The sequence below is a fragment of the Oryctolagus cuniculus genome, chromosome 7, assembly GCF_051225735.1.
Source record: "Oryctolagus cuniculus isolate XC-2025 breed Fujian yellow rabbit chromosome 7, ASM5122573v1, whole genome shotgun sequence".
NCBI lineage: Eukaryota > Metazoa > Chordata > Mammalia > Lagomorpha > Leporidae > Oryctolagus > Oryctolagus cuniculus.
This window is the reverse complement of record NC_142873.1, coordinates 79,670,533-79,695,031: the sequence shown is the minus strand read 5'-3', so window position 1 is coordinate 79,695,031 and position 24,499 is coordinate 79,670,533.

Below are 24,499 nucleotides of genomic sequence, written 5' to 3'. Positions count from 1 at the left end.
TTGTTCTACTTAATACTTTTGGTTGAATACTGTAATCAATACACAATTCTTAAGCGCTAAAACTTAACTGAAAAGTGATCGCTGTTAAATGTAAAAGTGGGAATAAGAGGGAAGAGATGTGCAATTTGGGACATGCTCAAGCTGACTTACCTCAAACGGTAGAGTTAGAAACATACCAGGGGATTCCAATTCAATCCCATCAAGGTGGCATGTACCAATGCCATCTCACTAGTCCAAGTGATCAATTTCTGTTCACAATTGATCATAATGATAGGACTAAGAACTAAAGGGATCACATAAACAAGAATAGTGTCTGCAAATACTAGCTGATAGAATCAAAAAGGGAGAGAATGATCCAACATGGGAAATGAGATACACAGCAGACCCATAGAATGGCAGATGTCCTAAACAGCACTCTGGCCTCAGAATCAGCCCTTAAGGCATGCGGATCCGGCTGAAAAGCCCATGAGAGTATTTCATGCATGGAAAGCCAAGACACTCTGGGGAAAAAAAAAAACCTAAATGAAAGATCTCCACGAGTGAGATCCCAGTGGAAAGAACGGGTCATCAGGCCGGCGCCGCAGCTCACTAGGCTAATCCTCCGCCTAGCGGCGCCCGCACACCGGGTTCTAGTCCCGGTTGGGGCGCTGGATTCTGTCCCGGTTGCCCCTCTTCCAGGCCAGCTCTCTGCTGTGGCCCGGGAGTGCAGTGGAGGATGGCCCAGGTGCTTGGGCCCTGCACCCCATGGGAGACCAGGAAAAGCACCTGGCTCCTGGCTCCTGCCATCGGATCAGCGCGGTGCGCCGGCCACAGCGCGCCTGCCGCGGCGGCCATTGGAGGGTGAACCAACGGCAAAGGAAGACCTTTCTCTCTGTCTCTCTCTCTCACTGTCCACTCTGCCTGTCAAAAAATAAAAAAAAAAAAGAAGAAGAACGGGTCATCAAAGAAGGAGGTACCTTTCTCTGAAGGGAGGAGAGAACTTCCACTTTGACCATGGCCTTGTCTAAATATGATCAGAGTCAGTGAACTCAGGGGGCTTCCATAGCCTTGGCAGTCATGACAAGAGCCTAGGGTGATTACTGAGGCCATAAACAAGAGTGTCAATTTGTTAAGTCAACAACAGGAGTCACTGTGCACTTACTCCTCATGTAGGATCTTTGTCCTTAGTGTGCTGTACATTGAAATTTAATGCTATAACTAGTACTCAAACAGTATTTTTCACTTTATGTTTCTGTGTGGGAGCAAACTGTTGAAATCTTTACTTAATGTATGCTAAACTGATCTTCTGTATATAAAGAGAATCGAAAATGAATCTTGATGTGAATGGAAGGGGAGAGGGAGTGGGAAAGGGGAGGGTTGTGGGTGGGAGGAACGTTATGGGGGGGAAGCCATTGTAATCCATAAACTGTACTTTGGAAATTTATATTCATTAAATAAAAGTTAAAAAAAAAGAAGTAAAGAGAAAAAAAAAAGATTACATAGTTGGTAAATGGCAGAGCTTGGATTATGAAGCCAACCTCTATGGCTGCTGAGTCCATGAGCTTAGTGGTTAATGACCTAGAAATATGTTCTTTATTTAAAAGTGAAAAAATAAAGGAGGTTAAAATATGTTAAAAAAATAAATAAAAAAATAAAAAATATTTCCAAGGATATTAACAATGCAGCAGATTAAGCTACCACTAGAGAAGTCTACATCCCATATCAGAGTGCTGGTTAGAGTCCCAGCTACTGTGCTTCCGATCCAGTTTCCTAATAATGCATCTTGCGAGGCAGCAGATGATAACTAAGTGTTTGAGTGACTACCACCCCCTGGGAAACCCAGATGGAGTTCCAGCCTCCTGGCTTTGGCCTGGCCTAGCTCTGGCTGGCTGCAGGCAATAGGGAGTGAACCAGAAGATGGAAGATTCTCTCTCTCTCTCTCTCTGTGTGTGTGTGTGTGTGTGTGTGTGAGAGAGAGACTCTGTCTTCCAAGTAGATGAAAATAAACACTTAAAACATACATGCAGGTCCATGTCATGAGTGATAATGTACGGTAGATTAAACTAATCTCCACAGGTGGTCTTCTGGCACAGCAGTTTAAGATGCCACTTAGGATGCCTGCACTTCCTTTCCGGAGTAACGGGGTTCAATTCCCTGCCTCCCACTTCCTGCTAAGGCAGGTCCCGGGAGGCAGCAGGCAACGATGCCCATGGTTGGGTCCCTGCCACCTTTGTGGAGAATCTGAACTGAGTTCCCGACTCCTGGCTTCCGCCTGGCCCAGCCATAACTGTCGCAGGCATTTGGAGAGTGAACCTGTGGTTGGGAGATCTCCATCTGTCTGCCTCTGTTTCTCCATCTCTGTCTCTGTCTTTGCCTTTCAAATAAAATAAAAAAGTTTTCTAAATATATCTCTAGATTCATTTTTGGATGGAATTACCCAGCGTTCCTCCAGTCTTTAACAGAAGTGCCAAAAGTCCTCATGGATTTAAGCTCCAAGGTTTCCTGTTAGAGTTGAAGCATATTCAGTAACAACCTCTAGTGAGGGATTTGATAGAAAGCACAAAACTCCATATTTAATATACAAGGAAGCAAATAAATAAATGAATAAATAAGGCATTAAGTCAAACAATTAACAGTGAAAAATCCAACACTATCACTCATCAGATACAGGCAGGGGATGTTTTTAGAATTCTTCTTGACTCTTTTTACTGCATTGTTTTATCTTGGAATATTTGTATATACAGAACTTTCGTTAAGATAATAAAGATCTTTAGTTAAGATGATTTGTATATAAAGACCTTTCATTAAGATAATAAAGATAATAAAAAGGAAAAATTTTGAAAGCAAAATGTGGAATATCTCTGTTATTTTGTTAACTCCCTATGGGAGGAAAAATTTGAGATCAAATTTATGTGTTGCCTAATTATAGGGACACATTCGGAGAAATGTGTCATTAGGTAAATTTATCACTTAGTGAACATTTTAGAATATTCTATACACAATTCTAGGTTGTGTAGTCTACCACATATCCAGGCTAAATGGTATAGCCAATTGCTCCCAGGCTACAAACCTGAATAATATGTTACTGGCCTGAGTACTAGGGGTAACTGTAATACAATGGTAAGTGTTTGTGTATCTAAACATATCTGAACACACAAAAAGCTACAGTAAAAATACTGTACAAGAAATAGCCAGTGATACAGCTGTAGGGGGCACTTGGCGTCAGTGGTACTTGTAGGACCAGAAGCTAGTGAGTGACTGATGGGGGACTGTGAAAGCTTAGGACAGTACTGTACACTACTCTAGATCTTATAAGCACCAAACATTTAGGATACCTTCATATATAACAAAATTCTTTCTTCAATAAAAAGTGAACTTTACCTTACCATAACATTTTTGCTTTATAAACTTTTGAATACTTTGGCGGGGGGGAGGTGGCATTGTGGCACAATAGGTTAAGCCACCACTTGTGACACCAGCATCCCATATTGGAGTACTGGTTTGAATCCTGCCTTCTTCGCTTCTAATGCAGCTTCCTGCTAATGTTCCCAGGAAGACAGCAGAAGATGGCACAGGTCTCTCTCTTTCTCTCTCTCTCTCTCTCTGCTTTTCAAATAAATAAATAAATCTTTAAAATATAAACATTATTTGTTTTTTGACTATTGTGGTAACAGTTTAAGGCACATTTTATGGCTGTGCAAAAATACCTTCTTTATATCCTTATTCTATAAGCTTTTTCCATTTTAAACATCTTTATCATTCATTACTTTTTAAAGTTATTTTGTCATCATTATTAAAAAATAAGACACAAGCACAGACATTAGCCTAGGCCTACACAGAGTCAGTGTCACTAAGATGCATGTACCTGTCCTCCATCACCATCTCTCGTCCTCCCAGAAGGGGCAGTGCAGGCACAGAGCTGTCATCTCCTATGGAAACGACGCCTTTGGACACCTCCCGGAGGACATGCCGAAGCTCCTGAGGACTCTTTTCAGAAATATGTCCATGGTGGATGGCTTCTTTTTTCACCATAGATTTGCTTATAAATAGATAACGCACCATGCACATTCCTCCTTGTTACTGACAACATTTTGGGGTTGCGGTCTGCGTTTCCAACTTTCTAAGGATCTTGCTGGGGGCTCCAAAGTTTCTGCTAAACCCTTCACTGTGAATTTCCTTGGAGGTTCTTTTTCTCCCACTGTTTCCTTTTCTTCGCCTCTTTTTCAGCAATGCATTCCTGTCCCAGGTCAGAGACTCCTCATTAGGCAGTTCCTCAGGAGTCACCTGTAACAGTTCCTTAATGCCGTTGTCATTCACATCCGCCTTGAAACACTGCCCTCTCAGCCACGGCCTTGTTGATTTTTGCAGCCTCCTCATCCTTGGCGATTCTTTTGAAGTCATGCGTGAACCTCTTGGGAGTCTGCCACTTGCCATCCACACACACCGTGGTGACATCGCCTCCAGCCCAAGCAAGGTTCTTGATGCAAGAGGTGTTGCAATTCTTCCAGAATTTTATCAGCGTCCTCCCCAGTTGCAGCAGTGACCTGGGAGAAGGCCCTGCTCAGGCCAGGGGCCTCCGAAGTTGCTGGAACACCTGGTTGGATCAGAGAGGCAGTGCGTGGATGGGGAAGCCTCGTTTCGATATTGAGGTGATCACCGACAACGAGATGTACAGGCTCATGATCAGCATGAATCAACATCTTCAAACAGGTGTGCTGTTCTCCAACCACACTTGTCCAGTTGGCTGGCATAGTACTTCAGGTACTATGGAGAGGAGATGGGGCACCCAGGACTTCTTACTGCCCTGTAGGGTGCTGGAAATGTGCACCTACTGATACACTTGAAGGTCTGGGGTTCTCACTGTGCCCAATCACAGGGGATTCAATTGTGGCATATAGTACTGCCCCAGGAAAGACAGCTATCCTGTTTCTGAAAGCCTTGAAACCTAAAACTGACTTGGCCTCCTTATGGATGACTGTCCTTTTAGGCATCCAGATTGGGGAGGTTTCGTCCATTTTTTTTTTTAAGATTTATTTTATTTTATTTTGAAAGACAGAGTTACAAAGAGAGGTAGGGCCAGAGAGAGAGGTCTTCCATCCTGTGGTTCACTCCCCAAATGATCACAATGGCTGGAGTTGAGCCAATCCGAAGCCAGGATCCAGGATCTTCCTCTGGGTATCCCATGCAGGTGCAGGGGCCCAAGGACTTGGGCCATCCTCTACTGTTTTCCCAGGCCATAGCAGGGAGCTGGATTGGAAGAGGAGCAGCCAGCACTCAACCCGGCGCCCATATGGGATGCTGGTGCTGCAGGCCGGGGTTTTAACCCTCTGCGCCACAGTGCTGGCTCTGGTTTTATCCATATTAAAGCTTTTCTCTAGAAAGTAATTCTCCTGCACAGTCAGCACGTCTAGAGTTTCTAGACACCCTTGAGCTGCCTCACACCAGCACCCGCAGACTCACCACGCACTTCAGGGCATGTCATGAACCACAGCTCTCGGTGTGTGAGCCACCCCAGTTAGCAGAAAACTCAGCGCTGTGCTTGGCTCCAGCCTTTTCTTTCAACCTCACAAACTTTCTGCTTCGGCCGTGAGGGTCGTGTTGCTGAGACGGGTCCACGCTGTGTCTGGTCTGCAATCCGGATTCTAAGAGGTTTCTCCATCTCAACACAGGTCCTCCTCGAGTGTCTGTCAGACTTTCCGACTTCAGTACAGCAGACCCTTTGCCAGCTTCCATCACTCTGTTCTTTTTCTTCAAGATGGCAGGATGTGCCATGCATGACAGGCAAGCAATAACTCTCACTGCGTTTGCACCGTCATGGGCCTTAATCACTTTTCATTTTGCTTCCAAGTCACTTGCCTGATGCAGCCTCTTACTGGATTGTGTATGCTTAGGGGCCATGCTGAGCAAACTATGGGATTAAATTAGGAGAGAGTGATGCAATCAAAGGATGAGGTAACTATGAAATGTGTGAGGCAGCTGCCAGGGTAACACTGCATACTGCTATATAGTAAATTTTTTAAAAAATAATTACAAGGAGCACAATCTAAAATAATAATAAAAAATATAGTGTAGTAGATATATAAGTCAGCCACATAGCCATTTGTTATTATCAAGTTTTATGTGTCGTACATAATTGAATGTGATATCCTTTCACATGACAGGTAGAGCAGCAGTTTTGTTTACACCAGCATCACACAAATACATAAATATCGTGCTGTGCTAGCACACTACAATGGCCATGACGTTGCTAGATGATCCTCATTCTTCAGCTCCGTTGTCTATGGGGTCTCTGTTATATGTGTAGTCTGTTGTTGACCAAAACATCATTATGCAGCATGTTACTGTCTTTGGAAAAATGGAAAGCCCATTACTGGGATATAGACAAAGCTCCAAAGAGTGCTAGATTATGCTCAAGAGGATCCTTACATTTTACTTTTCACATGGGCCCACAGAGCTTTTTCTGCAACCTGAGTTTGAGGTTCTAACTTGAGGCTCAGGTCAGTACACCAAGGTCTGTGTCTGCAGTTCTTGCTGCTCCCGAGGCCTGGGCCAGACATCTGATGCTTGGTTGAACAAGGCCCTCCACCACCAACCCAGGCCCCTTTCAGCTCTGTTGACATTCCCAGCAATGCATCGCGAGGCATAAAGGACAGAGGGTCCAGAAATGCATGTGCTACTCACTCAATGTTATCTATTTCAGAAGGGCCCTTGAGGATACCAGTAGGGCTCACCTTCTTGAGAGATGAAAACAAGACAAGTTGCAATCAGCAGAGAATGGGCACTTAGACTCACAGATTAGCCTGCAGATTTATGTTACAGGATTTAGGGAAAGTTGATCCTTTCAGAAGTCTGGCAAAACAATGATGATAATGATAATGATAATGGTTTCTATGTTGAATTGAAATCTATAATAGATCCATTTGGATGCCTTTGGCTTCAAATTCTTGAAATACCAGCTGAGACTGACTTGCATAACAGGAAATCCAAAGGCCAGCGGGGGATGTGTCAGGGCTCCCTTCCATTTCTCACCCAGGCTCTTTACCTTGGGCACCCCTGCACCAGCTTTCCCTGTGCCTAGAACTAAGATGGCTGCCACTTCGTAACATCAGACCCAAGCATGACAACATCCACAGGAAGAATCATCTATCTTTTCTTGCTCCACATTCTTAAGAGCGAGGAGGTCGGGGCCAGCACCTGCGCCTGTGGTGCGTGCATCTCATTTGGGTGCCGGTTCAAGTCCCGGCTGCTACACTTCCAATTCAGCTCTCTGTTAATGTGCCTGGTAAGGCAGTAAAAGATGGTCCAAGTCCTTGGGCCCCTGCATCCACAAGGGAGACCAGGAAGAAGTTCCTGGCTCCTGGCTTCAGCCAGGCCCAGCTCTGGCCATTGTGGCCATTTGGGGAGTGAACCAGTGGATCTAAGATCTTTCTTTCTCCTCCTCCTCTCTCTCTAACTCTGCCTTTCAAAAATAAATCTTAAAAAAAAAAAAAAAAAAAAGAGCAAGGAAATCTTTCCGCAAACTCACCTCCCCAGTTGACTTCCTACTTTTCACTGGACAGAACTGGGTCAATGCATGTTCCTAAACCATCAATAGGACTCATACACGATTGTGGATTAAGCAGGTTACCCTGGAGTTGAGCATGGGGTGCGATCAACAGATCACACTGGCAAGAGACAGATAACTGAGCAGAATCTGGGATCCATCAGGAAGGAGGGCAGAGGGAGGGACGAATCTTGAGTAAGCAACCAATTGAGCCTGCTACAGAAACCCTGGTCCTCCGTGGGTCTGCGTCCAGGACTACCATGTGTTCTCTCCTCCTGAGACAGCATTACTCACAGTTTACTCTGCGGAGTTTTCTAGCGGATTTTTGTGTGAAGCATCATTTTTCTCCGACCTCGTACTGCAATCTTGTTTCTTTTTTTCCTTAGCAGAGACCACAATGGAAATCTTACTATAAAAACACTTGAGTGCTATCAAAGGATCAGACCATATAAGGTGCTTGGGACCTTTTTATTTTAAATAAGAAACAAAACTATTTATACTTTTACAAGGAGTCTGCCCTATTTTAGTAAATATTTGGCAAAGCTTCTTGATTAAAAGAGCAAACTGACCCATGTTCTGTAGGGTTGCTTTGCCATCACCAAGATTGTTCATTAATTTTCTGAAAATAGAAGCAGCAAGTGTGTGTTCTCTTGCACTGTGACTGGAGCAGTGCTAACTTGGCGATTTGTCTTCAGCCATTTTTACTCAGGCAAAATGGGTCAGGTGTCTTCTCAACCTCAGCCCTAACCAGACCCCACTCGGAGTCACAGTCAGCAAATAGCAGAATTGGGAAATGATCCTCCGCGGATGGAGCAGCCATGCATGGATCTGGCCCTGCAGAGCCTGACTCTTCAACAATATGTCTCAGGCTGGACCTCAGAGGCCCTGGGTCCCGTAACAAGCCCCAGCTGCTGTGAGAAGCAGCGGTTCCCTAGGCTGTTAAACAGTGCGTGTTCTGAGAGGAGCTTGCTGAGTACCATATGTTTCTGATTCATTGGCAGTTAGCTCATTCTGTGGCGGGGGCTGGCAGGAAATAGTCCAGGCCCAGGCACCTTCTCTTCTTTAAAGGAATCCTCACACCAGCTGGGTTGGATGGGTGTGGTGCAGCTGGAAGGCGTGACTTTAAATTATTCTCAGAAATTGTTGTAGGACAGCCGTACTGGAAGTTATCCCACCGTGCCACACAGCAGACTGGGCTGAGGTTAGCCAGCAGGCTAGGTGCAGGGTTTGAATCCAGGGCTGGTCTTCTTTCCCCCACACAGTAAAAGAGGCCTCGGCCTCCAATCCCCACCCCCACCTCCATGCTCTGGGCTGGGGGGAGAGCTTCAGATCCTAAATAAGAACTGCTCAGAACAGAAGTCATCAGTAGGTACCAAGGAAAGGATTTGGAATCCTAAAATGCCAGGTCTGGAAATTGCCTCGAGTGGCATCCAGTTCAACCTCCTGTCTTCCGTGAGAGCCGAGAGGAGGTGACTTGTCCAGTGTCACTCATTCAGTGACTTCTCCAGGTTTCCTGTGTAATCCTTCACTTGCTTCCTGTTTCACAATGACTACTGGAAATCCAAGAGAGTCTGGAATACACTGGTTACTTCCGGTGTTCCGCCGCTTCCCTACTTGAAACCTGAGAAAAATTAACGTTCCCAGCTCACAGACTCAGTGGGACTGAATAACTCACTGAGTGAGACTCGGGGCACGTGGTAAGACCTCAGTGAAAGCACCCATTGCCAGAGTGATCTCCTGACTGTCGCCAGAAGGCCAAGTGGCTCAGAAGAAAGAGCTCCAAACGGGAAGAGGACATTTCTCGTTGCAGCCTGTGACTTGGCGAAGTCACTCGCCTTCTCAATTCCTCCATGTCCCATGCCCTGCTCAGGGGAAGAGGCTACCTGTGTGAAAGGGTTTCGTTAGCTGAAACACTTGACGTGTTTTAGTGGCGCTCCTCAATCAGCACCGTGCATATGAGTCACCTGAGATCTTGTTAGACGTCCTTCTGGATCCGGTGTGGAGCCCGAGTCTGAGCTTGTCTAACAGACTCCCGGGTGATGCAGCTGCTGCTGGCCCAAGGGCCCCCTGATTTGCTGACCAGTATAAGGACCACATTCAGGCTACCAGGCAACAGCCACCTCCAAATGGAGCAGCCACGAAGCAGGTGGGTAAGTGACGGGCAGCTCCTCAAGGCTCTGCACAAAGTCGATTCCAGAGGGGCTCTCCCCTGGTACCACGCTTGAAGACCTCAGACGCGCATTCAGTTTAGCCTTCAGTCTCAGGGCACCAGTCTCACACTGCTCACGACCACTTTGCACATCTGGAAGCTGCACGCTAAGGAGCTTCCCCTAAGAGCTGGGTTCATTCCCAGGCTAGTGACGCCTTCCGTCTGCAGCTGGGCCAAGTACCCAAGGCTGCTGCTGAGAGGACGGGTGTGCTACAGGGGCAGGGAGGATGATAAATTCAGTTCCCGGGGTGGGGTCAAGTTATGTTAAAAACTGTTCCTGCTCCCCTTACAAGGGCTGGGCATGAGTGGAAGTAGAGGCCATAGCAAATTCTAATACAGCAGCCCAGACAACGATGAATAGCAGGGAAGGGGCTTGCAAGTGAAGTGTGTTTGTGTTCAAAGAGAATTGCAGACATTTTGATGGATCAACAGAGCTGAGGGGAATTACTGACTCTAACTAAAAGGGGAGGGGACATTATCCAAGACACAACTACACCACCATGTTTATAGCAACTCTGATCACAATAGCCAAACTACAGAATCAACTAAGATTTCCATCATCAGATGAATGGATAAAGAAAATGTAGTGTGTGTGTGTGTATACACACAATGAAATATTATTCAGCTATAGAAAAGGATGAGATGCTATCATTTTCCTCAAAATGGTTGCAACTGGAGGATATCATGTTGCATGAAATAACCAGAAAATGGAAAGATAAACACCACATATTCTCCCTTACATTTGGAACCACTTTTTTTTTTGGTCAGGCAGAGTGGACAGTGAGAGAGAGAGAGAGACAGAGAAAAAGGTCTTCCTTTTCCATTGGTTCACCGCCCCCAATGGCTGCTGCGGCCGGCGCACCGATCTGATCCAAAGCCAGGATCCAGGTGCTTCTCCCTGCCTTCCATGCAGGTGCAGGGCCCAAGCACTTGGGCCATCCTCCACTGCACTCCCTGGCCATAGCAGAGAGCTGGCCTGGAAGAGGGGCAACCGGGACAGAATCCAGCGCCCCAACCAGGACTAGAACCCAGTGTGCCGGCACCGCAGGTGGAGGATTAGCCTACTGAGCCGTGGCGCCGGCTTAAGATTCATTTATTTACTTGAGAGGCAGAGTTACAGACAGGAAGAAACAGAGAGAGAGGTCTTCCATCCACTGATTCACTCCCCAAATGGCCACAACAGCCTGAGCTCGGCCAATCTGAAGCCAAGAGCCAGGAGCTTCTGCAGGAACTTCCATACGGGAGGGGAGGTCCAGCACTTGGGCGATCTACTGCTTTCCCAGGCCATCAACAGGGAGCTGGCGCCTGTATGGATGCTGGCACCACAAGCAGATGCTCAACCTACTACACTGCAATGCTGGCCCCAGACCAAATATTTTTTAAAAATAAAAAAAAAAAAACAGAAACAAATGCCCATACATATCAGTATTGCTGCAATTATAGTTTTGTCAAACTGTTTTACATGTTTGTCAAGCTGTCAGGCAAACTGTTAAAAATGCTATACTACTGAAAGGAGGGCAGGTGTTAGCTGTTGGAAACTTTACTCTGGGCTCTTGTGGAGAGCCAAGAAGCTAGGGAAGGCTGACATCTGAGGACAATGTCTTTGTCCAGGAGTCCAGAGATGATTACAAGAAGACAACGTCTGGGTTAACTACCAGCTGCCACCTCCTCCCTTTTTCAGAGACAATCGATTGTCGCAAAGGCTCTGAAAGGAGGATGTTCAGGGAGACAAATGAGAACCAAAGAACACAGGAAGCCACCAGGTAACTCTGGCTCTTGCTTCAAAACTCAGCTCACCTGGGGCTGGCAGGGTGGTGCCACCGTGAAGCCCACATCCCAGATGATCCCCGGTTCAAGTCCCTGCTGCTCTTCTCCCAATCCGGAGTCCTGGTAGTGTGCCTAGGAAGGCAGTAGATGATGGCCCAAGTACTTGGGCCCCAACATCCATGTGGGAGACCCAGATGGAGTTCCTGGCTCCTGGCTTCAGCCTGGCCCAGACCTAGCTGTTTGCAGTCAGTCAAGGAATAAACCAGCAGATGGAAATATTCTCTCTGTGTGTGCGTGTGTGCGTGTGTGTGTGTGTGTGTGTGTGTGTCACTCTGTGATACTCAGCTTACCTGGCATCCACCCAACTCCCTACACCATGCCCTACTGAGCAACTCATCAAGTTGTCCCCTGAGGGTGGGCTCTGGTATCCCCCTTCTTGGTATCCCCAGGCACCTCAGAGGCCTGGTCCCAGCTAACATTGGCCCACGTGTTTTTGGAATGAGGATGACGTGGGGAAGCAAACTGAGAGGTCGAGAGAAGCTTCAGGAAGCCAACCTTTCACAGTTTCAAGATTGTTCCCCAAATTCCTTCAAATGTGGTCCTGTTGAATGGAAGCTTGCTTCAGGTGCGCTTCATTGCACCTGCGAAGTACAGCTAAGCACCCTACGGGTCTGACTTGCCCTCCCCACGGCAGCAGATGCCGGCGGCTGCGTGTACACAGCGTGTGGCCGTGTGTTTGAGCCGGGGAGAAGCGGGCGGGCACGGGCCGCAGCAGATGTTGTCGTCTGCCCACCGAACCGGGGCCGGACTCCTCAGCAGGTCACCTCTGTGGGAGAGGACGGAAGCCACAGGGCCCAGGGCGAGGCGGACGCCGTGTTCCCAAAGCCCGCAGCAAGCAGGTTGTGTTATGTCAGCCATGCTCCAGCGGTCGGCAGCTATGCAGATTCTTTCCAAGGATGCGGAGGCACCGCTGAGCGGGCCCCACACCAGCCAGCAACACCCGCTCAGCTCCGCACTGTTTGCCTAGGAGGGAGCTCTGAGGCAAAGCTCAGTCAAGGCTACATTTCCAAAACGCCCGGGGGGCTCTTGGCCCTAAACTCCTTGCTGCAGTGACAATTATAAAACTGTTGCCCACGGAGCGTGCAGCCCACCAGCCCCAGCCGGGAAGGGAGGTGGCCTGGCTCTTCTCGTGGTCCTAGGACCCGAAGACTGAGCGTTAAAAGCCACCGTCCCAGTGGGATCACAAATGTGACAACCTCTGGTCTGGCATTGCTCCTGCAAAACTCAATCCTTGCTCACAGCCTCCTCCGTGGCCTGGATTCCTGTGCGAGTCTGCGGAGAGCTTTAAACCACTGCTGAAAACACACTGTTCATGTGTGGCGGCTTTGTGAGGTGTCAGCTCAGCGCACATGGAGCCAAGTCCCCCAGAATTCCCTTTCCTCTGTGGCGCTCCAAATGAGATTTGGAAGGCCAAGTTGAGCAGCAGCCATTGCACCGCTCTGAAGGTTGGCACAGACCCCGGGCACCTGGGCAGCTCCTTCTGTGGTTAGGCATCACTGGTCTGCCTTGTGGGTGCCGGGGCTCCGACTCCTGCCAGTTCCCCGCCTTCGGCTCCTCCAGACCCTGGGCCAGGTAGGTGCGCACCTCTGACGCAGGGCTTCAGGTTCTTCTGCAAGTGACCCACTTCCTGGAGACACTGAGACAGAGAGGGTGCCAGCTGTCAATCACGGGTTCTGGTTTGTCTTCGCTCTCCCTCCTGACCAACCTGCAGCAGCTTCAGCCCTGCCACCGGATGCAGAGGCTGCTGTCTTGCACAACTTCATCAGGTCGCAGGATCGCTTACACTCTCACCCATATTTTAAAAACAGCTCTTGGTGTATGTCACCCTTAATGGGTCTGCTTTTCTGGTTTGAACCCTGGCTGCTGCAAGGTATAGAGCCAGCTTACCATCACAGACTTGGGAGGAAAACATGCATAAATGACAGCTAATAGGAGGCTGCTGATGTGGCATGGTGGGCTAAGCTGCAATGGGCAGCTCCTCTTCAAGTCCAGCTCTCTGCTGTGGCCTGGAAAAGCAGTGGAGGATGGCCCAAGTCCTTGGACCTCTGCACCCACATGGGAGACCTGGAAGAAGCTCCTGGCTCCTGGCCCAGCTCCAGTCATTACGGCCATCTAGGGAGTGAACAGGGGATGGAAGATCTCTCTCTCTCTCTCTCTCTCTCTCTCTCTCTCTCTAACTCTGACTTTCAAATAAATAACCTTTTTAAAAAGTGACAGTTAATATGTCCCACCCTAATTTTAGTCATTAGTTTATTGTCTGCTTTCTCAACGGAGACTTCCATGAAGAGCACGGTTGGCTAATTGCCCACACTGGCCACTTTAGTACACTACCCCTTTGTCTCCACTTTTCCCTTCCTCCACGACCCTCACCGTGCATGATCTCAACTGCGCTGACCCCACTGCCAGGAGGTGATCTCGGTGCTCTGACGTCAGGCCAGCCGAGCACACGCCCGCACCTCAGGCCTCTGCATTTCCACCCGTGTTCTCTCCGTCACACAGCTCCACGCCCTAACTGTTGCCTTCTCTGCACTGACTCCTGGGACGTAGACCCAACTCTGCTCCCTCATTGCTGCTTTTTTCATCTTTCAGTCTTTTTCATTATCCTCTCACTCTCCACACGTGTCTTCCCTGCCTTCAAACCCACTCGGGTCACCAATCCATTTTTTTAAAGATTTATTTTATTTATTTTAAAGACAGAGTTACAGAGAGGTAGAGACAGAGAGGTTTTCCATCCGCTGGTTTACTCCCCACGTGGCAGCAACAGCCGCAGCTGCGCTGATCCGAAGCCAGGAGCCAGAAGTGTCTTCCGGGTCTCCCATGAGGGTGCAGGGGCCCAAGTCCTTGTACCATCTTGCACTGCTTTCCCAGGCCACAGCAGAGAGCTGGATCGGAAGAGGAGCAGCCGGGTCTCAACCCGGAGCCCATACGGGATGCCAGCACTTCAGGCCTGGGCTTTAACCCACTGCGCCACAGCGCCAGCCCCACCAATCCATTTTTAAGAGCACCTTTCTTTGACCCTGCTACCCTCTCCAACTACCATCACATCTGGTCACTGTTCCTTAAACGTCCTGAAAGGACAACTGTCACCTTCTTCCCACTGCCCCTGCTTTGTAGCAGCTTTAGAGTCAGCTTTGGGGGCAGGCATTTGGCTTAGCAGTTAAGATGCCCACGGCCCACATCAGAGTACCTGGGTTAGATTCCAAGCTCCAGCCCCAACTCTAATTTCCTGCTAAGCAGATCCTGGGAGGAAGCCATGGTAGGAATTGGGTTCCTCCTGCCTGCATGGAAGACGCAGATTGTGTTCCTGACTCCCAACTTTGGCCTGGCCCAAAAGGGCTATCCTGGGCTTTGGGAGAATGAATAAGCACATGGGAGCTATCTACCTACCTGCTTATATTTATTCATATCTATCTTTCATCTATCATCTATATATATATATATCTGTCTCTGCCTTTCAAATAAATTTTTAAAAGATCTATTTATTTATTTGGAAGTCAGAGTTACAGAGAAGCAGAGGCAGAGGCAGAGAGAGAGAGAGAGGTCTTCCATATGCTGGTTCATTCCCCAAATGGTTGCAATGGCCAGAGCTGAGCCAATTTGAAGCCAGGAGCCAGGAGCTTCTTCCAGGTCTCCCACATGGGTGCAGAGGCCAAAGGACTTGTGCCATCTTCTACTGCTTTCCCAGGCCATAGCAGGGAGTTGGATCAGAAGTAGAGCAGCCAGGACTAGAACTGGTGCCCATATGGGATGCCGGCACTGCAGGTGGCAGCTTTACCTGCTTTGTCACAGTGCCAGCCCCTCAAATAATTTTTTAAAGCCAACTTTAGTTCCCAGCTTCTGTAGCAGAGGTTCTCAGGCTTGGCTGCACATGAGAATCATCTGGGACCCAAAGATACCTCTGGATGTTTTGATTTGTTGTTCTGCAGTATGGCCAAAGCTTCCATACATTTGCACTTCTAGGGCCCTTCATGGGGAGAGGAGACACCTTGCTAAACCTAAACCAAGGGGGCGGGCACTGTGGCTTAGCAGGTAAAGCAGCTGCCTGTGGTGCCGGCATCCCATATGGGCACCAGTTCCAAGTCCTGACTGCTCCTCTTCCGATCCAGCTCTCTGCTATGGCCTGGGAAAGCAGTGGAAGATGGCCCAAGTCCTTTGGCCTCTGCACCAGCGTAGGAGACCAGAGGAAACTCCTGGCTCCTGGCTCCAGATCAGTGTAGCTCCGGCCATTGCGGCCATTTGGGGAGTGAACCAGAGGATGGAAGACCTCTCTCTCTCTCTCTCTCTCTCTCTCTCTCTCTGCCTTTGCCTCTGCCTCTCTGTAGCTCTGCCTTTCAAATAAATAAATAAAATCTTAAAAGAAAAACTAAAACAAATGGATAGACATATTTGCTTATTTAAAAATTTTAAAGCTTCCAGGTAAATAAATTTAATTTGTTATTAAATTCATGAACAAGTTTTACATATTAATACTCAGTGCTGATGAGAATAATTTATCATTCATTGAAAATGACTGTGACTAGGGAAGTCCTTGGGAAACAATCTAGCAAACTCTCCAGAGGCAGAAAATTGTGTTTAGGTCATTATTTCTACTTCTGAAAATCTTTCCTAAAGAAGCAGTTCAGATCCTGAAATTAGCTGAAGTCCTCAAAACTTTCATTGAAGTATTATTGAGAAGAGTTAAAACTGGAAACAACCTAAATAACCAAAAGGGAAATGGTAAGTGTGTATGGTTCATTTAGTGTTTTCACTATTAAATTATAAATGTAAGGATAATCATGAAGGTGAAAATACTTATGATATAATGATAAATGCAGAACATGGAATTACAATATGGGGTAAGTCGCTAAATACATTGCACAAATCAAGCCTGGTTTAAATGAGTGGTGTGGTTTTTCAAATGTCATAATTCCACATTTAAATAATAAATCTATGTATTAGCTTGGAAATTTGAGCAAACAGGCTTAAACTCTTTTTTAAAAAACTTTCTGCCAGTGCTCTGTCAGTTTTTAGTTTTGTTTTTACTTATATTTCAAATACATTTGAAAACAAGATTAGCAAGTTGGTTTTGTCCTGATGACTTGAATCTTGTAAACATGTCTAAAAACGATAAAACAATTCGCTTGCATCTCAGCCCCTTTTAGGGAAGCCGCTCTCATTACCCCAGCTGGAAGATTTATGAGGCACATTTGACATTATGCTCCCCTTTCAGTTTCGTCGGCAATGCGATTTCTCCAGTGGACTGTTTTTTCCTTGTGGCAAAAGGAAGAAATATTGAGGGTTGCAGTGAAATGCAGTTTCTAGAAACCGATCACAGGGCACTTTATTCTTGGCTTTTTCTGAATTTCCTATTATGATAATTGATTATGATTGTGTTCCCTGCTAGGGATTGGGAAGAGAAAATTGAAAATGAAACTGTTGGGGAGGGTATGCAACCTAGTGTCTAAATCACCTGTGTTCTCATGTCGGAGTCCCTGGGTTTGGTTCTTAGCTCTGACTCTTGACTCCAGCTTCCTGCCAGCACAGGTTCTGGGAGGCAGCAGTGATGGCTCAAGTAACTGGGCTCCTGCCCCCCTTAGAGGAGATGTGGATTGAGTTCTAGGCTTCTGTCCAGCTCAGCTCTGATTATTGTGGGCATCTGGGGAGGGAACAAGCAGATGGGAACTCTCTGTCTCTCAAATATATTTTTTAAAATGAAACTGTCATTGAATGGTAGAAATATATCACATGGTAAAACAAAACACCTGAGTGACTGATAGGGACTACAAAGAATACGGGGCTGGAGGTGGGTGTTGGCGCAGCATGTAAGCCTCCTGTTGGGACACCTGCATCCCCCGTCGTAGTGCCTGGGTTTAACTCCTGCCTCAACTCCCTGATCCCAGCTTCCTCCTAACGTGCAGGCTGGAAATCAGCAGGTCCCTGCCACCCAGGCTCCTGGCTTCAGTCTGGCCCAGCCCTGACCATCCTGCACATTTAGGGAGTGAACTGGTGGATGGAAAATCTCTTTCCTGCCCACCCACTCTTTCAAATAAAAGGAAAAAAAAAAAAAACACAAAGGAGATGGTCTCTAAGATTTTTAAGCAACTCCAATGAGGGAGCAGAGAGGCCTGGAGCACAGCACGGACGGGGTCCCCGAGCTTTTGCAGGGCACGCGTGGAGGTGTTGGGGCAACACCGAGCTTTGCCAGCTGCGGTTCCCGTTTGCTGCCTCCTTCCTCCGCGGACTGAGCTGAGTTCAAGTTCCCCCACTAAGCACGGTCAGGCTCCAGGGCAGTGTTTTAGTTGGAGAAAATGAGCACTGGGGACCAGACGGTGGCACGGTGGCACAGGGCGCCAGCTGTGCGGCCTGGCTTCGCTCAGATCAGGGGAGCAGTGTACCCGGGTGGGACGACACTTAGTGTCTCTGAGGGACCATGAGGTGACCTCCGTTCCCCCACACTCCATTGCGGCTTTCTGCGGGGGGCCTGTCTCTGCACATGGTACACCTTTCCGGACCTGATAGAAAATACCTCCCTGTAGTTGAAGCTGGGAAAGCTGTTTGTGAGAACCCCACCTTGCCTGCAGCTTGATCCCTGTCATGCCTGCTGTACTTTCCTCTGGAAACCTACAGTCATCGTTCCCGGGGACCCAAGTCCAGTTAGGTTCCAACAACATCCTGTGTGCTTGTGTGAGCGAGGGCTCTTCACCCATTCTCCTTTTTCCTTTGGAAGATTCGAGGGTGGCTGCGAGGTATGCACTGGAACCGCAGTTCAATCCAGCGGTGTGAGAAGAGCACAGCCTGCGGGTGTTTGTGTGAGGGATGGCAATGTACTCCGACTGCATTTGGAAACACAAGAGCTGGATGCCGAGATCCCTCGTGAATGTGATACACACTGCGCTGTTTTCTGCTGGGCACGGCAGCAGAATTTACACGAAATCCACAATATCTTATAAATGCAGCCTCACAAAACTCCTTCCTGTCAGGAGACAGAAAGCAGCGGGGTGGCCTACCGCAGGGCAGCTCAGAGCTCTGAACTAACCGGGTCAAACTGCGGACACCGTGCTGAGTCTCAGGCCATGTTCACGGTCAAGGAAGGGACACGCCGGAACGCCTAGAAGAAAAGGCTATGGAGCCTTCTTTGCAGCCTCGTAGCCATGCTGGGCTAAAGGTCATTTTTTTTCTTAAATATTTATTTATTTATTTGAAGGGCAGAGTTACAGAGACAGAGAGAGAGAGAGAGAGAGAGGTCTTCCACCCACTGGTTCACTCCCCAGATGGCCGCAACAACAGAAGCTGCACCAATCCAAAGCCAGGAGCCAGGAGCTTCTTCCGGGTCTCCCAGGTGGGTGCAGGGGCCCGAGGACTTGGGCCATCTTCTACTGCTTTCCCAGAACATAGCAAAGAGCTGGATCAGAAGTGGAGGAGCTGGGACTTGAACCAGCACCCATATGGGATGCTGGTGCTGTAGGCCAAGGCTTATACCCACTAAGCCACAACGCCGGCCTTTTAAAGGTCAATTTTGACACTGTGTGAAGGGACTGACGGGAATCCCTCTGAGAAGCATGCACAATGCAAGCCTGGTGACACAGAAGGAAACTGAGGCAGTGAACTGCCGAGGTCTGATGTGAAACTCAGCCAGGGTTCCAAAAGCTTGGGTGTGTGCTTTCTTTTTTGAAGTTGAAAGTCACTGTCTGGGAGATAAGAGCAAACCTGGCCGCGTGGGCAGAGCAGGATCTGGTTTGAGCACAGTTCTGAGAATCAGACTCTGTGAAGTCCTTCCTGGCTGCACTAAAACCCCACGGCATGAGCTTGGAAAAGCCGCCTGGCTTCTCTGTGCCCTACTTCACATGGCAGGGAAAGGGCAAATAAGGCCCTCATGCAGGGCCTAAGGTAGTAAAAATTTCCCTAACCTTTTAAAAAGAGAATATAAATAAAAACACTTAATTAGAATACAGCCTCATAAGCAAATTGGTGTGTTCACTTGGAAAAATACAGTATATTTAAGAAAAAAGAAAAAATGGGGGCTGGCACTGTGGCATAGCAGGTAAAGCCGCTGCCTGCAGTGCAGGCATCCCATACGCATGCCGGTTCGAGTCCTGGCTGTTCCCCTTCTGACCCAGCTCTCTGCTATGGCCTGGGAAAACAGTAGAAGATGGCCCAAGTTCTTGGGCCCCTGCACTCATGTGGGAGTCCCAGAAGAAGCTCCTGGCTCCTGGCTTCAGGTCAGCGCAGCTCCGGCTGTTGCAAACATTTGGGGAGTGAACCAGTGGATGGAAGACCACCCCCACCCCCCTGCCTCTGTCTCTATAATTCTGCCTTTCAAATAGATAAATCTTTAAAAAAAAAAAAAAGAAAAGAAAAACTAGCAGATGTTTGTTTTATCTTCTCAAGGAGCTAATTCTCCAAACAGTGGTGAAAGAAGAGTCCAGGCCGGCACCGCGGCTCACTAGGCTAATCCTCCGCCTTGCGGCGCCAGCACACCGGGTTCTAGTCCCGGTCGGGGCATTGGATTCTGTCCCGGTTGCCCCTCTTCCAGGCCAGCTCTCTGCTGTGGCCAGGGAGTGCAGTGGAGGATGGCCCAAGTGCTTGGGCCCTGCACCCCATGGGAGACCAGGAAAAGCACCTGGCTCCTGCCATCGGATCAGCGCGGTGCGCCGGCTGCAGCGCGCCAGCCGCGGCGGCCATTGGAGGGTGAACCAACGGCAAAGGAAGACCTTTCTCTCTGTCTCTCTCTCTCACTGTCCACTCTGCCTGTCAAAAAAAAAAGAAAGAAAGAAGAGTCCAAAACACTAATCACATCATTCCACTTCCCTCTGCCTGCTGCCTGCACGGGGCAGCTCAGATGCCCGGGCTGCAGCCAAGGCCCTCTGTGACCACTGCTGCCCCCCGCTGTGCAGCAAGCTCTCACCCACGATTTCCTGCTCCCTGACACCAGCCTTCCTTGTAGGTGGCAGGGGCCCTGCTGCCATTGTCACAATGCATCGGAAGACAAACAGGTGAGCCTCAGCAGGCCATGCACTCAAGGCCAACTGCTGACAAACCCAGGAAAGTGTCCTTGGCCACCCTGTATGAGGCTTCCACCACGTCGGAATTCTTCTACTGGTCTCCTGCAGATGTTTGCTGTTAGCCCTCCTCGTCATCCCGTTCTGGGCCTCTGGATTGCTGGAAGCACTCCGATCATGCACATTCTCTCTCAGCAACACTTGTGGAGGGTTCCAGGTGCAGCAACAGGGAGCACAGACTGGTCTATGCAGAGCCTGATGGCACAGCACCAGGTAACGTGCTACTGAGCTGGGTCAGAGACCCAAGCTGCAGGCAGAGCGCCAAGGATAACAATGCACAGGGAACTGTGATTGGGGCTTGCCAAGGTCCTGTCCCATCCCTTGGGGCCCTGCAGCTGCCACTTGCAAATGCTTCATTTTACCCACCTTTCTCGGGGCTCCTGCTGAATTTATCCTGCTGATGTGCCCTGTGTGCTTTGGCTCTCCCCATACTGCTAAGCTGCCCCCTTGTCTACCATCTCCAATTGCCCTGGATAGGGCTGAGGGCACCTTGTGATATCAGCCGAGGAGTAGCCATATGTCCTAACCCCCAGGTCAGACTCACAGCAGCGTTGCACTGGGAAGCCCTTCTCATTCATTAGGACTTTTAATCCTCTTCATCATTCTCCAACAGCTTTTATCATAGCCAGGTCTCAGATGTGGAGGCTCAACTTGACCAAGGCCATACCTAGAAGAGGATGGAGCTGGGATTCCAACCCAGGTCTGACTCCACAGCCTGCTCTCTTCTCGTTGGCTGATTATTCTAAGGTGCTGGCTATGGGTTGGATACCCTTCAAAGCACTTTATTTGTAACCACTCACTTAAACCTCATCACTCCTCTACAGAGGAAGAACTATCATCTCCATTGTTCAGAGGCAAAACTAAGGCCCAGAGACATTAAGCAACTCGCCTAATGCCACACAGCTAGCAAGTAGCAGAGACAGGATTCAGAGCCTGTGCTCCTCCCTCCTGCAGGGACTGCTTCTACGAGCTCCAGCCTCCTGTGGAGGTCAGCACAAGCAGCCCCGTGGGAGCACCTGTCTGGGGCCAGCACGCTGTGGAGACACTGAGAGAGGAACATAAAGGGGACACATGCCCTTGACCTGAAGGAGCTTGCGAAGTCCACCTAACGGGCTGAAGGGGCATATATTCTGAGGGTCGCATCTACCCCACCTCCCCAGCTTAGCTTCTAAAACCCAGAACAGTTCCTTCTGGAAATCTTTACAATGTACAGGCTTCTGTGCTGTCAGGGGAGGCTGAGAAAGAGCGAAAGCCTCTTCTCTGGCTTTATCTCCTTAGATAGAGGAGAAATCCACAGCTATGTGGGATCTAAGGAGAGCCAAGCTTTTGACACTGTCCAGCTCTGCCTGCAGAGAAAGGCAGCGGCCGGAGCGGTTGATGAGCATGGAAGCTTGACAGAGGGCTGCTTGGCACCAAGGGCGAAAGCCAGGTGCCCCCATGTGGTGCCCGAGTCACTGGCAGGCAGCTCAAAGGCTTGGTCTACACAGACGTCAGCCTTCTCTGTCCCTCTGGGCAGAGTGGGGGCCGGGACAAGGACTGGGAGCAACTTGGGCCATGGAACCTGGTTTCTGCATCTGTTCTCCCTTGGGCAGCCCCGGGCTCACAGCACAAACTCAGCTAGGAATGCAGGTTGTAGTGGGGCTGGCGCTGGGCACAGAGACAAAGATGTTGTTTGGGATGCCCGCATCCATTACTGGAATGCCTGGTTTGAGTCGTGGCTCTGCGTTCCAGCCTGGGAGGCAGCAGGTGGTGGCCCAAGTATCTGCTCCCTTCCACCCTTGTGGGATCCTAGATGGAGTCCGGGGCTTCTGACTTCAGCCTGGCCCAGCCCCAGCTGTTGTGGGCATTTGGGGAGTGAACCAGTAGATGGAAGATCTCTGTCTCTGTCTCTCTCTCTGTCTTTTCAATTAATAAATTATTAAATCAATCAATCAAAAGGATGCAAACTGTGGTGCCAGACAGTCTGTCTGGAACTCCAGCTGGGAAGCCCAGGGCAAATCACTGAACCCCCTATGCTCATGAGTTAGTTACCTTCCCCGTAAGCTGGGGCCAATAGCAGTCCCTGCCTCACAGAGCTAATGCAAGGTTAAGCACAGTAGTATGCAATTTAAAACACAAGGCCTGGCATAGAAGTAGTAACTATGACTAAAATGCTAAAACCCAAGTCAACATAAACTCTTCTGAATCCTCTGTCCCTTCCTGTCATGCCCACTCCTCCTAGTCTCTCCCTTCCCTGGGCTTCTTCAGTACATACAGGTCTGTCTCTCTATCTTTCTTTATAAGGAGATTTATTTATTTATTTATGGAAGGCAGAGACAGAGAGAGAGATCTTCCATTCACTGGTTCACTACCCAGATGGCCACAGTGGTTAAGGCTAGGCCAGGCAGAAGTCAGGAACCTAGAACTCTCTATCTGGGCTTCCTACATGGATGCCAGAGGCCCTAGCACTTGGACCATCCTCTGCTGCTTTCCCAGGTGCATTAGCAGGGAGCTGAATCAGAAGTAGAGCAGCCAGGACACGAACTGGTGCTCCCATAGGGGCTACCAGCACTGGGGGTGGAGGCTTAACCCACTGTGCCTCTACACCAGCCCCACTTATGTGGGCACAGCGTAGAGTAACTAATTAAACAGAATCCTCTCCTTTTCTGCTTTAGGGGCTCACTTGGCAGGCCTCTCTGTGACTGCCCGATGGGTTGGAACAGGTCTGAACAGGTGTATCTGCTGTTTCAGGGCAGGATTTCCTCTTGGCTACCACGTGGGCCCTCGTCCTACAGTGGGGCCCAAGCCAAGGAGCAAATAGACACTAGACCCCGGGCCAGGCATCCAGACTGGACCAGCAGGAGATGTGTGGACTCTTACGTCCTTGGCCCTCAGATTGGTCAGCCTCCCTGAGTTCTCTGTAATGTAACAGCTTCCTAGATTAGTCCCTCCCATTTTCTCTCTCACTTTCTCCAGACACCAGAGCCTCTCAAAGTTGGACATGCATGCAAATCAGCTGGGGAGCTGGTGCAAGTGCAGATGCGGATTCTGTGGATGGGGCAAGGCCAAGGTGCTGCATTCCTAACAAGCTCCTGGCGGTTGCAGACGTTGCTGGTCCTCATTCAACACTGAGGAGCGAGGCAGGGCCCCACTGCCACAGCAAGCAAGCTCTTGAAGGCTGCCTGTGACTACGTGACTTTAGTGGCTTTGCACAGACCCTTCACCCAAGAGACGTAAAATAGCAAATGAACACAGGAAAAGGTGCTCAACATCATTAGTCATTAAGGCAATGCAAGTTAAAACCACAACGGGATTCCAGTACATACCAGGATGAGTAAACTTTAAAAATGCAGTATCAAGTGTGGGTGAGGATGCAGAATATCTGGGACTCTCATGTGCTGCTGGCAGGAATGCAAAACATCATCACTACCTTGAAAATAGCTTGGCAGGTGTCTTTTTAAAAAAGTTATTTATTTATTTGAAAGGCAGAGTTACAGAGAGAAACAGGAAAGAGGGAGAGATGATCTCTCAGGGGATCAGGCATCCCCTGATTCACTCCCCAAATGGCCACAATGTCTGGAGCTGAGCCAATCTGAACCCAGAAGCCAGGAGCTTCTTCCAGATCTCCCACATGGGTGCAGGAGCCCAAGGCCTTGGGCCATCTTCTGCTGCTTTCCCAGGCACATTAGCAGGGAGTTGGATCAGAGGTGGAGCAGCTGGGTCATGAACCAGCACCCATATGGGATGCCGGTGCCACAGGAGGCAGCTTTACTTGCTCTGCCACAGTGTCAGCCCCATGAGCGGTTTTTCAAAAGTGAAGTTAAACATATACTTATTAGATCCAGCACTTGTATTCACTTGGGCATTTGTCCAAGAAAATTGAAAACATTTTCACACAAAGTCTGTGCAATAAGTGATGGTACT